Here is a 14,551-nt window from a genome sequence, read left to right as displayed (position 1 = left end):
TGAAGAAGACACTGCAGGACAAGAATTTGGGGACTTCGTAAAGGGTTTTCTGCCGTTCTGGGGACAAATAGGTAACAGCAGGAGCATAAGGCAATTGATAAGAGTGGTTGAATCCACCGTGGCTGAAACCGCTGGTGCCCTTGGTAACTTGACTGCTGAGCTCCAGTCGGATCGTCTTATGACCCTTCAGAACAGGGTCGCATTAGATGTCATACTTGCAGACCGGGGTGGAGTATGTACATTGATCCAATCGAGTTGCTGTGTTTTTGTCCCAGATAACGCTCCAACAGTATACCAGGCCATCTCCAAACTGCATAGAATTTCCGAATCTATTCATTTAGATAGAGGAGATTGGTCATTAATGGGATGGTTCTGGGAACTGATATCAGCATGGGGATGGAAGATACTGATGGTCATTGGGATGATCTTGGCCATTCTTTTCCTGTTCTGTCTATGCGTGCAGTGTGCTCCTGCGATATGTGGCCTCTGTGTTACATCATGCATAAGGAAACCTGCACCAAGAGACGAACTAAATACTAGGATGATGTTACAGCAACATCTCAACGACTTTAGAAACATAGACCTGGACTCAGATTAGCATGAGAATAGGTTTATTGCCTATGTAAGGGCAAAAGGAAGGTTGTGGTTCTAAAAATTCTGGACCCATGTAATTTACTTTGCCACAGCAGTACGATTTTAGTATCAAAAGACCGATAATGACTAGTACACTAAGCATGAGCATTTTCGCTCAATTCCAGCAGCGTTTTCACCTTGAAATCGCCATTTTCGTCCTGCACTCGTGGCTCCCATTTTATACACGGCAGCCATTTTTAAAAGTTGCCCTCACATAGGCTTATAATACAGTCAGATTTGATTCCAAGGACACGTACACCTTGATTGACTTTTCTCTGACCTGGGCAAGCTGGAACCATTGCCTCAGGCCAAACCTGTTTGGTCAGTCCCTCTCCCAGTGGCCGAATCAGATAGCATCAAGGCACACCATGCCATAAAACCCTTATTATCGCTCACACACCCTGCCTAATCTTGCTCACACCTGCACCTGCTCTTTTCTTCTTCTTACTTTACGAGGGGGAGGTGCCCGTTTTTATTGGGGGTCCACACTTATCTGATGTAAAATACTAGGCCTTGCCGGGTAATTTATTATGGGTTGGATGACATGAAATATGAGGTTTGATCATGACACTGTTTTTTCCTTTGTAGTGAAAACATGTGAATGACCAACCAAAATGTCAAGAATGTTTGCCTGAAGCTTAAAAAACTGTATATAAGGAAACCTGACTTTGCATTGAAACGCAGTCTCCTGAGAACATACAAACCGTGCTGTTGTACTTCTAGGACGCTTGTTACTTGGTTGCAGCCAATAAATTCGATCTTTGACTTCACCTAGAAGACTCTGAGTTTCTGTGGTCTGAATCAGGAAAGTACCCGAGGTCTTTGGGTGTACCCTGGCACCACTGGGTTACCGGATCAGTACTGGTTCTGAAAAACTCAGTACCTCAGGAGCAGCTGCAAATCTCACAGTCCACAGTTTTGCAGTCTAGCGTGGGGAGGCAAGGACTTACCTCCACCAAACTCGGACTGAAGGATCACTGAGCTGTGGGAGTCACTTGGATAGAGTTCCTGTGTTCCAGGGACCACGCTCATCAGGATGAGAGGGGACCCAGAGGACCGGTGATGCAGTCTTTTGGTGCCTGCGTTAGCAGGGGGAAGATTCTGTCGACCCACGGAGATTTCTTCTTGGCTTCCAGTGCAGGGTGAAGGCAGGTGACCCCCAGAGCATGCACCACCAGGAAACAGTCGAGAAAGCCGGCAGGATGAGGCGCTACAATGTTGCTGGTAATCGTCTTGCTACTTTGTTGCAGTTTTGCAGGCGTTCTGGAGCAGTCAGCGGTCGATCCTTGGCAGAAGAGGGAAGTGCAGAGGAACTCTGGTGAGCTCTTGCATTCATTATCTGAAGAATACCCCAAAGGAGAGACCCTAAATAGCCAGAAAAGGAGGTTTGGCTACCAAGAAAGGAGGATTGGCTATCAAGAAAGGTAAGAGCCTATCAGAGGGGGTCTCTGACGTCACCTGCTGGCACTGGCCACTCAGAGCAGTCCAGTGTGCCCCCAACACCTCTGTTTCCAAGATGGCAGAGGTCTGGGACACACTGGAGGAGCTCTGGGCACCTCCCCTGGGAGGTACTGGTAAGGGTAGTGGTCACTCCCCTTTCCTTTGTCCAGTTTCATGCCAGAGCAGGGCTGGGGGATCCCTGAACCGGTGTAGACTGGCTTATGCTGAGATGGGCACCATCTGTGTCCATCAAAGCATTTCCAGAGGCTGGGGAGGCTACTCCTCCCCAGCCCTTCACACCTATTTCCAAAGGGAGAGGGTGTGACACCCTCTCTCAGAGGAAATCCTTTGCTCTGCCTTCCTGGGCCAGGGCTGCCTGGACCCCAGGGGGGCAGACTCCTGTCTGAGCGGTTGGCAGCAGCAGCAGCTGCAGTTTGGCAGCTCCCGGGTTCTGTGCTAGAGACCCGGGGGATCATGGAATTGTCCCCCCAGTACCAGAATGGTATTGGGGTGACAATTCCATGATCTTAGACATGTTACATGGCCTTGTTCGGAGTTACAATTGTGACACTATACATAGGTAGTGACCTATGTATAGTGCACAGGTGTAATGGTGTCCCCGCACTCACAAAGTCCAGGGAATTTGCCATGAATGATGTGGTGGCACCTTGGCTAGTGCCAGGGTGCCCACACACTAAGTAACTCTGCACCCAAGCTTCACCAGGTGAAGGTTAGACATATAGGTGACTTATAAGTTACTTCTGTGCAGTGAAAAGTAGCTGTGAAATAACTTGGATGTTATTTCACTCAGGGTGCAGTGGCAGGCCTGTGTAATAATTGTCTGAACTCCCTATGGGTGGCAAAAGAAATGCTGCATCCCATAGGGATCTCCTGGAACCCCAACACCCTGGGTACCTAAGTACCATATACAAGGGAATTATATGGGTGTACCAGTGTGCCAATGAGAATTGGTAAATTTAGTCACTAGCCTGCAGTGACAAATTTAGAAAGCAAAGAGAGCATAAACACTGAGGTTCTGGTTAGCAGAGTCTCAGTGATACAGTTAGGCACCACACAGGGAACACATACAGGGCACATACTATGAGCACTGGGGTCCTGCCTAGCGGCATCCCAGTGACACAGGGGCTAAGACATACATACATACAGTGAAAATGGGGGTAACATGCCAGGCAAGATGGTACTTTCCTACAGATGGCCCATGGAATACTGGAGGATGCAGAGTTGTTTCTTTGAAGAAAGACTGCAAACAAGCCTTGCTAGCTGCAAAGGTCACGGTTAAAGAAAAAGGGTGCTGCCTGGGCCCAGGAAGGATATGGAGGTCGCCACTTGGAAGAGGAGACAGAGGGTGCTCTCAGCAACACAGAGAGTCCACGCACAAGAAGTCAGCACCCGCAGAAGTACTTGAACATGGTTTCAAGAAAACTGTGCACAGCAGTCATCTCAACACTACAAAAGAGGGTCCCACAGAGCCGGTGTCAACTCAGCAAGTTGAGCAATGCAGGACAGAGTGCCGGGGACCTGGGCTAGGCTGTGCATGAAGCATTCCTTGCAAAAGTGCACAGAAGCCCTAACAGCTGCAGTTCATGCAGAACACAGGATTACTGTCTGGCGAGGGGAGGCAAGGACTTACCTCCACCAAATTTGGACAGGTGGCCCACTGGACTGTTGGGGTCACTTGGATCTACAACCTGTGTTCCACGGACCACGCTTGTCACGATGAGAGGGGACCCAGAGGACTGGTGAAGCTGAAGTTTGGTGCCTGCGTTAGCAGGGGGAAAATTCTGCGAGCCACTGGAGATTTCTTCTTGGCTTCCAGTGCAGGGTGAAGGCAAACAGACCCCAGAGCATGCACCACCAGGAAACAGTCAAGAAAGCCGGCAGGATTAGGCGCTACAATGTCGCTGTTCTTCTTCTTGCTACTTTTTTTGCGGTTTAGCAGGCGTCCCGGAGCAGTCAGCGGTCGATCCTTGGCAGAAATCGAAGAGGGAGATGCAGAGGAACTCTAGCGAATTCTTGCACTGTTTATCTGAGGAAAAGCCCACAGGAGAGACCCTAAATAGCCCTCAGAGGAGGATTGGCCACCTAGTCAGGTAAGCACCTATCAGGAGGGGTCTCTGATGTCACATGCTGGCACTGGCCACTCAGAGGCCTCCATTGTGCCCTCACACCTCTGGATTCAAGATGGTAGAGGTCTGGGACACACTGGAGGAGCTCTGGGCACCACCCCTGTGGTGGTGATGGACAGGGGATTGGTCACTCCCCTTTCCTTTGTCCAGTTTCACGCCACAGTAGGGGCTGGGGGTTCCCTGAACCAGTGTAGGCTGGTTTATGCAGGGAGGGCACCATCTGTGCCCTTCAAAGCATTTCCAGAGGCCTGGAGAAGCTTCTTCTCTCAGGCCCTTAACACCTATTTCCAAAGGGAGAGGGTGTAACACCCTCTCTCAGAGGAAATCTTTTGTTCTGCCTTCCTGTAACTGGGCTACCCAGACCCCAGGAGGGCAGAAGCCTGTCTGTGGGCTGGCAGCAGCGGTAGCTGCATTGAAAACCCCACAGAGCTGGTTTGGCAGTACCCTGGGTCCATGCTGGAGCCCTGTGGATGCATGGGATTGGCACCCCAATACCGGATTTTGCATGGGGGGACAATTCTATGATCTTGGACATGTTACATGGCCATATTCGGAGTTACCATTGTGAAGCTACATATAGGTATTGACCTATATGTAGTGCAAGCGTGTAATGGTGTCCCCGCACTCACAAAGTCCGGGGAAATTGCCCTGAACTATGTGGGGGCACCTTGGCTAGTGCCAGGATGCCCTCACACTTAGTAACTTTGCACCTAACCTTCATCAAGTGAGGGATAGACATATAGGTGACTTATAAGTTACTTAAGTGCAGTGTAAAATGGCTGTGAAATAACGTAGACGTTATTTCACTCAGGCTGCGGTGGCAGTCCCGTGTAAGATTTGTCTGAGCTCCCCATGGGTGGCAAAAGAAATGCTGCAGCCCATATGGATCTCCTGGAACCCCAATACCCTTGGTACCTAGGTACCATATACTAGGGAATTACAAGGGTGTTCCAGTGTGCCAATTAGAATTGGTGAAAATGGTCACTAGCCTATAGAGACAATTTGAAAGGCAGAGAGAGCATAAGCACTGAGGTTCTGATTAGCAGAGCCTCAGTGACACAGTTAGTCACTACACAAGGACACTCATTCAGGCCACAAACTATGAGCACTGGGGTCCTGGCTAGCAGGATCCCAGTAAGACAGGCAAAAACAAACTGACATACAAGTAAAAATCGGGGTAACATGCCAGGCAAGATGGTACTTTCCTACAGTCCTCTCTTCACAGGTCTTCAGGTCCAGGAATCCACCATTTGTTGCCTGCAGTCTTGCTTGGTTCGTGCAATAACACTTATCACTACTTGTGGTGTGTCCTGAGGAAACTTGCAGTACTTTACTCCTGCTTTTCTGGGCTCTGGGGTGGGGTATTTTTCTTACCTTTGGTGTTCTCTTACACTCCCAGCGCCCCTCTACACACTACATTTGCCTAGGGGGGAATTTGTGATTAGCATTCCACTTTCTTAGTATATGGTTTGTGCTGCCCCTAGGCCTATTCCATGCTATTGTATTTTCTACTGATTGCACTATTCTATAACTCTTTACTTACCTGGTTTTGGTCTCTAGTGCATATATTGTGTATAATACTTACCTCCCTGGTGGAAAAAGCTCTTTCTTAGAATCTTTGGCAGAACATACATGCAGGGGAATCTGGGAGAATCCCCCCTCAGATACTTATACTCACAATCGTTAAGTAAACATACCTCATGCTATTCTCGCAGCCTAGAATTGATTAACTTCTTTATATCGGGTATGAGGTTGTTCCCTAACCTTTCATAACAAGTCTCATCCTGTAACTGTCTTTGGATCTCATTCATATAATCTTTTCCAACCATGACCACAACATTCCCACCCTTGTCTGCTTCATGAATTACGATGCTTGACACAATGATAATGTTGTTTACAAGTTGAGGCATAGTTGAAGGATGATGCCTTCAATTAGGTGTTCATATATTGAACATTGTATTTTCATATTTCTATTGTGCAGTTTTAGATCCACATTCAGTTACACTTATAATAAAGGTGCATTCAAGAAGGACGATAATACTGCCCATAAATGAAGAAAGACAAGGTATGATAATAATAATTGGGTGTTCATGTACTGGAATAGGCGCTGTTTTATTATTATTGCGCAATTGTATATGGGAAGCCGTTCATGTCAAAATGACAGCTCCCCATATAGGACTCCTTCTGAAATGCATAGCGTGCTGCAAAACAAAAATGACACACACTAGAATTAATGTACTCTGTGCCAAAATAATTATGATACCTGCATAGTGAATATGCTACTTAGTGATTAATATGAATAACACACACACCACATTGAATAAGAAATCTACCGAGATATATATCTCAGTCATACTCAAATTAATATGGCTCTCAATGTAAACAATAAAAAAATCACTGAAACGAATACAATATTCATAAAAAAGAATGGGACATTCCTTGAAATGATTGACATACGCCAAGAGGAATATGACATACATTGAAATGAATATGACAGATTGAAATGAATATAAGGTACTGAAATGAATATTTTATATTCTGAAAAGAAAGTTATGCACATTGAAAATAACATAATGTATTCTGAAATGAACATTAAACATGTTTCAATGAATTTGAATTGTGTTGAAATTAATATTACCCAGATGGCAATGAATATGAGATGTTTGAAAATTAATATGGCGTGTGTTGAAATTAATGTAAGCCCATTGAATTGAAGCTGTCAAATGAGTATAACCAAAGATGAAATACTCATGACAGTTGTTAAAATGAATATGGCACACCTTGAAATTAATATGACAGATATTCAAATGAGTATGATATATGTTAAAATTGATAAGTTGCAGCTTCACATTAATATGACAGGTGATAACATGAATATGGCGTTCATTGAAATTAAAATAACATTGTTTGAAAGGAATATAACACATGTTAAAATGAACATGACATGAGTTGAATTGAGTATGGCCTTCATTGAAATGAATTTGACATGTTTTCAAATGAAAATCAGTAACGTTAAAATGATCATGACATTGATCATAATGAATATGGCTTGCATTGAAAGTAATATGATATACATTGACATGATCATGATATATGTTGCAATGGATATGATTCATGTTAAAATTTAGAGGTGTTAATATGAATGAAGCATCCATTGAAAGGAATATGACACATGCTAAGATGAATATGACATGCATTGAATCGAATATGAGCTCCACTGAAATTAAGTCAACATGTCTTAAACTGAATATGACCAATGCTGAAATTAAAATGAAACTTGTCAAAATGAATATGTTATGCTTTGAAATTGATATGATACACAGAAAAATAAATATTGCATATATTGAAATGAATATGACCTATGTTAAAATGGATATGACTTGTGTTAAAATGATCATGACAGGTGGTAAGGTGAATATGACATCCATTGAAATGAATGGCATTCATTGAAAGGAATATTACACATGTTAAGATGAATATGAGCCACTTTGAAATGAATATGACACCTGGTGAAACTAATATTGCCCACATCAAAATTATGATGATATTTTGTAAAATGAATATGACACTTTTTGAAACAAATATGAAACTGTGAGATAGATGTAGCATGCTTTGAACTGAATTAAGCATATATCAAAATGAACAGAAGCTCTGCTTAAATGAATATGACGCTGTTTAAATGAAAATGGCTTGCACTGACCTTATGTTGATTTGCTTTAAAATAAATATTACATATTAAATGTAATATTGCATATTCTCAAAGGGTATGATATGTACTAAAATGAATTAGCTGAAATTAATATACCACACATTTAACAGAATATAAAACAAAGAACCAGCCTTTATCACTCATCCATTACATGCATCCATTTACAATGCAGGTAAGTATTTCCACATTTGGCACACAGTACTTTATCACACAGGTAAGTATTTTTCTAAATAACACACTTTTTAATGTGCACGTAGAGGTAAAGGGAGGTGTTAGAAATGGGGTCTCTAGTTGGCGGTGGTTTGCACCCTGTACAAGTAGGGACCCTCACTCTAGTCAAGCTAAGGGAGTCACACAGCTAAGATAACCCCTGCTCACAGCCTTGGTAGCTTAGCATGAGCAGTCAGGCTTATCTCAGAGACAATGTATAAAGTATTTTTACACGCACACACAGTAACACAGTGAAAACACCACAAAAGTACTCCACACCAGTTTAGAAAAATATATAATATTTATCTGAATAAAATAAGACCAAAACAACAATAAATCCAACATACACAAGCAAAGATATACATTTTCAAAGATTAAGGGCCTCATTATGAATTTGGTGGTCCCACCCCCATCTGCTTGGCTTTTGGACCACCGTATTACGATGCTGGCAGTCCCATAGAGGAAAGACCGCTGATGTCTCACCGGCACCACCAGGTGGCGCAGACCACCACGGTGGCGAGGCCAGCCAAACAAGCCGATGGAGCCAGTGCTTCAGTTGGAAACATTATGATATTGCCTACCACCAACGTGACGTGGCAGTCCAACCACTACATCCCAGGAGGTGGAAACTGAGAGAATAAAGGAAGCAACTCACCTACAGGCTGTGTTACACAGCCTGTGCCACCATGGAACCCATCACACACGTCCTGCAGCAGGTGCTGCTCATCGATGGACCGACACAGCACCCATATTGCAACACAATGGAAGGTCAATAGGATGCACAATAGGTTGTGAAACAAATATCCAAAGCTTACAATGCAAACAGTACCTGCAGAGTAGGGATGGCAGCATCAGGAGCATTAATGGAAGGAGGCTGCTCTGGGACACATTTCACTGTGCACATGCTCCTAAAACTGCATTTGCACAGGAACTGGCCCTTCATGTATCTCAGGGACAAACAATATTTGAGCAACGTGACATGCCTATCTGCCAAATGCGTAAGTGCATGTCAAGAAAGCACACACATCAGCAACATCATGGGCCATACATCTAGATGAAGTAGCTGTAAGATACAAACATCAAAATGGACACAGGGTCAGTCAAATGCAAAGGAAGCTACCACAATTGAACACCCTCCATGTGTGGACAAATAAAACTCTACCTTCCACACATGAGATTAAAGTACAATCCATATCAGGGGGACAAATCTAACCCCATACATGCTGACATTGGCCAACACAAGATTAAATACTTACCTAGCAAACATAACACAATGCACTGACACCCCAATTGGATCAATACCCACATATCCATCCAGTGAACATCTACCGTTGTCTTACATGACCAGCACAGCCCACTAAGTCAGACATTGCAAACAACAGCAACTGGATCAGCAATCAGGGTGAAACACACACACAACTGTAGGCATACAGCACAAGTGATTAAGGAACAACACAAAGGTAGAAAAGCAATGGCAGGGCAAATGTGCACCTAACAAAGTAACAGCTTGGGTTTATTCAATTCAAATGCTGAAAAGCAAAGGCCATTGGCCACTCTATATGAGTCTATGCACATTACTGTGCCCAATCTAGACTCCAATCACAGCCAGGGGCCCTCCACAGGAAGGGGTATCAAGTGGCAGGCAGGCACCTCAGAGCTCATCCTTCCGTGTGGTGTGGTCAGATTTGTGATGGGTGGTTTTGGGAGGAGGGGCTTTTTCTTCAGAGGGGTGGGCATCTTCTTCTGGGGGTAAGGGTGTGGGTGCTTACCGGGGAACAGGTGTGACAGGAGAGGACCTGGATGTCGAAGGGAATGGTTGGGATGTAGGTGGGGGTTTGGGAGGAGGTTTGGAGGTAACAGGGTAAAGGGAAAAGTCAAAAAGAATCCTCTCCTTGGGAAAACAGGTAGGGTCATCAGAATCGGTTGGGGATTTGGAGGTTGATGGAGTGGTGGGCTTGTTTGTGGGTGTACATGCCTTGGGTGTGTGCATGTGTGAAGTGTGCCTGTGTTTGGGTGGTGTCTATTGTGTGTGTGAGTGTGGGCATTTGTGTGTTTTAGGGGGCTGGCAGGTGGAGGTGCTGGGTGATGACGGGATGGTGAATGTGGTGGATGTGTCTGTGGGTGTTGTGGTGGTCTCTGGGGGTATGGTGTCTGAGGAGTGAGGGTCCGTGGGTTGTGAGCTGTTGTCTGGGTGTAAGGTGGGCATGGTGGATGTGTCACTGGGTGTTGTGGTGGTGTCTGTGGGTATGGTGGATGTGGTGTGTGGGTAGGTGGGCGTGTCTGTTGAAATGGTGGCTGATGTGGTGTCTGTGGGTGAATGCCAAGTGCCTGCATGCCAGTGTGTCATGTGGTGTTTGTGTCGATGTTTGCTGCATGTGTGTGTTAAGGTAGGTGCATGCGGATGTGTCTATGTGCTTAGGACCGGTAGGCGAATAGGGCATTTGGATTGGGAAGAGAGAGGTGGTGGGAGGGAGGACTGGGGGGTGGGTGACTGTCATCAGCGAGGAGGCCAAAGCCTGAAAAGATCTCTATAGGCCAGACATGTCACTATGAATACCTTCTAGGAAAGTATTTGTCTGCTGAAGTTGGCTCGCCAACCCATGGATGGCATTCACAATGGCAATTTGCTCCAAAGAGATATTCCGCAGGAGGTCAATAGTCTTCTCACTCAGGGCAGCAAGGGTAACAGGGGCTGGTGCTGCGGTGGCTGGGGCAAAGGAGACACCAACCCTCTTGGGTGAGTGGGCATGGCCAACTGGGTGAGAAGCAACATGGAGGGTGGTGATAGAACTGGGGGTGGCGGACAAGTAAGGTACAGGAGTAGGTCCTGATGGGTTCCCCACCACTAGGGAGTGGCCACTAAAGGTAGCATATGAAGGTGACGAGGTCGATCCTGTGTTCTCTGTGGCACTCCCCTCACCCTCCGGGCCACTGGATCCCTCCATGTCGATGGTGTCATGACTTGAGGTACTGTGGCCAGATGCTTCACCACTTGGTTGCAACCTGTCTCCTTCACTTGTGTGGGATGATGCTGCAAATGCAAAGGGGGAAGGGTCACCACATGTTACTGATCACACTTGAACAACAGCTGTGATTAGCAAAATTTACCATGAGGTCAAGTAGGCCCCAGCAACAAACTACATCAAGGTGGCTCCTAAATGTACTATATCATATGCATGCATGCCATGTGAACTGTCAACAGTTGTCCACAGGAAAAACAGGATCTCAGACAACTCCAATTGCCTGGGTGAAGTTGAGCAATCTCAGTAACCATTGAATACATAGAAGACCATATCACATTCAATGCTTTGCCTTGTGGAGCGTACCTGTTACCTGTTGTTATAAAATAGTAGGCCAATGCCAAGTTAATTCCAACAGATCCCACACAAGGCCACACAGACATCTATTTGTCACATATTGTAGGAAAGTACCATCTTGCCTGGCATGTTACCCCCATTTTTCACTGTATGTATGTTGTTTTAGTTGTATGTGTCACTGGGACCCTGCCAGCCAGGGCCCCAGTGCTCATAAGTGTGCCTGAATGTGTTACCTGTGTAGTGACTAACTGTCTCACTGAGGCTCTGCTATCCAGAACCTCAGTGGTTATGCTCTCTCATTTCTTTCAAATTGTCACTAACAGGCTAGTGACCAATTTTACCAATTTACATTGGCTTACTGGAACACCCTTATAATTCCCTGGTATATGGTACTGAGGTACCCAGGGTATTGGGGTTCCAGGAGATCCCTATGGGCTGCAGCATTTCTTTTGCCACCCATAGGGAGCTCTGACAATTCTTACACAGGCCTGCCACTGCAGCCTGAGTGAAATAACGTCTACGTTATTTCACAGCCATTTTACACTCCACTTAAGTAACTTATAAGTCACCTATATTTCTAACCTTTACCTGGTAAAGGTTAGGTGCAAAGTTACTTAGTGTGAGGGCACCCTGGCACTAGCCAAGGTGCCCCCACATTGTTCAGGGCCAATTCCCCGGACTTTGTGAGTGCGGGGGCACCATTACACGCGTGCACTACATATAGGTCACTACCTATATGTAGCTTCACAATGGTAACTCCGAATATGGCCATGTAACATGTCTATGATCATGGAATTGCCCCCTCTATGCCATCCTGGCATAGTTGGCACAATCCCATGATCCCAGTGGTCTGTAGTACAGACCCTGGTACTGCCAAACTGCCTTTCCTGGGGTTTCACTGAAGCTGGTCCTGCTGCCAACCCCTCAGACAGGTTTCTGCCCTCCTAGGGTCCAGCCAGGCTTGGCCCAGGATGGCAGAACAAAGGACTTCCTCTGAGAGAGGGTGTTACACCCTCTCCCTTTGGAAAATGGTGTGAAGGCAGGGGAGGAGTAGCCTCCCCCAGCCTCTGGAAATGCTTTCATGGGCACACATGGTGCCCATTTCTGCATAAGCCAGTCTACACCGGTTCAGGGACCCCTTAGCCCTGCTCTGGCGCGAAACTGGACAAAGGAAAGGGGAGTGACCACTCCCCTGACCTGCACCTCCGCTGGGAGGTGTCCAGAGCTCCTCCAGTGTGCTCCAGACCTCTGCCATCTTGGAAACAGAGGTGCTGCTGGCACACTGGACTGCTCTGAGTGGCCAGTGCCACCAGGTGACGTCAGAGACTCCTTCTGATAGGCTCCTTCAGGTGTTGCTAGCCTATCCTCTCTCCTAGGTAGCCAAACCCTCTTTTCTGGCTATTTAGGGTCTCTGTCTCTGGGGATTCCTTAGATAACGAATGCAAGAGCTCATCCGAGTTCCTCTGCATCTCTCTCTTCACCTTCTGCCAAGGAATCGACTGCTGACCGTGCTGGAAGCCTGCAAAACTGCAACATAGTAGCAAAGACGACTACTGCAACTCTGTAACGCTGATCCTGCCGCCTTCTCGACTGTTTTCCTGGTGGTGCATGCTGTGGGGGTAGTCTGCTTCCTCTCTGCACTAGAAGCTCCGAAGAAATCTCCCGTGGGTCGACGGAATCGTCCCCCTGCAACCGCAGGCACCAAAGAACTGCATCACCGGTCCCCTGGGTCTCCTCTCAGCACGACGAGCGAGGTCCCTTGAATCCAGCAACTCTGTCCAAGTCACTCCCACAGTCCAGTGACTCTTCAGTCCAAGTTTGGTGGAGGTAAGTCCTTGCCTCCCCACGCCAGACTGCATTGCTGAGAACCGCGACTTTTGCAGCTACTCCGGCCTCCGTGCACTTCCGGCGGAAATCCTTTGTGCACAGTCCAGCCTGGGTCCACGGCACTTTAACCTGCATTGCACGACCTCCTGAGTTGTTCTCCGGCGACGTGGGACCCCTTTGTGCGACTTCGGGTGAGCACCGTTTCACGCATCCTCATAGTACCTGTTTTTGGCACTTCTGTGGGTGCTGCCTGCTGCTGAGAGGGCTCTTTGTCTTGCTCGACGCCCCCTCTGTCCCCTGACGTAATTGGCGATATCCTGGTCCCTCCTGGGCCACAGCAGCATCCAAAAACCCTTACCGCATGATTTGCAGCTAGCAAGGCTTGTTGGCGGTCTTTCGGCAGGAAAACACTTCTGCACAACTCTCCACGGCGTCAGGAATCCGTCCTCCAAAGGAGAAGTCTCTAGCCTTTGTCGTTCCTGCAGAAACCTAAGCTTCTCCTGTCCAGTAGAAGCTTCTTTGCACCCACAGCTGGCATTTCCTGGGCATCTGCCCATCTCCGAGTTGCTTGTGATTTTTGGACTTGGTCCCCTTGTTCCACAGGTACCCTCGACTGGAAATCCATCATTGTTGCATTGTTGGTTTGTGTCTTTCCTGCAGAATTCCCCTATCACGACTTCTATGTCCTTTGGGGAACTTTAGTGCACTTTGCACTCACTTTTCAGGGTCTTGGGGTGGGCTATTTTTCTAACCCTTACTATTTTCTAATAGTCCCAGCGACCCTCTACAAGGTCACATAGGTTTGGGGTCCATTCGTGGTTCGCATTCCACTTTTGGAGTGTATGGTTTGTGTTGCCCCTATCCCTATGTGTCCCCATTGCATCCTATTGTAACTATACATTGTTTGCACTGTTTTCTAATACTATTACTGCATATTTTGGTATTGTGTACATATATCTTGTGTATATTTGCTATCCTCATACTGAGGGTATACTCTGAGATACTTTGGCATATTGTCATAAAAATAAAGTACCTTTATTTTTAGTATATCTGTGTATTGTGTTTTCTTATGATATTGTGCATGTGACACTAAGTGGTACTGTAGGAGCTTCACTCGTCTCCTAGTTCAGCCTAAGCTGCTCTGCTAAGCTACCATTATCTATCAGCCTATGCTGCTAGGCACCCTATACACTAATAAGGGATAACTGGGCCTGGTGCAAGGTGCAAGTACCCCTTGGTACTCACTACAAGCCAGTCCAGCCTCCTAC

Source organism: Pleurodeles waltl, chromosome 6, assembly GCF_031143425.1.
Source record: "Pleurodeles waltl isolate 20211129_DDA chromosome 6, aPleWal1.hap1.20221129, whole genome shotgun sequence".
NCBI lineage: Eukaryota > Metazoa > Chordata > Amphibia > Caudata > Salamandridae > Pleurodeles > Pleurodeles waltl.
This window is presented reverse-complemented; position numbering follows the sequence as displayed.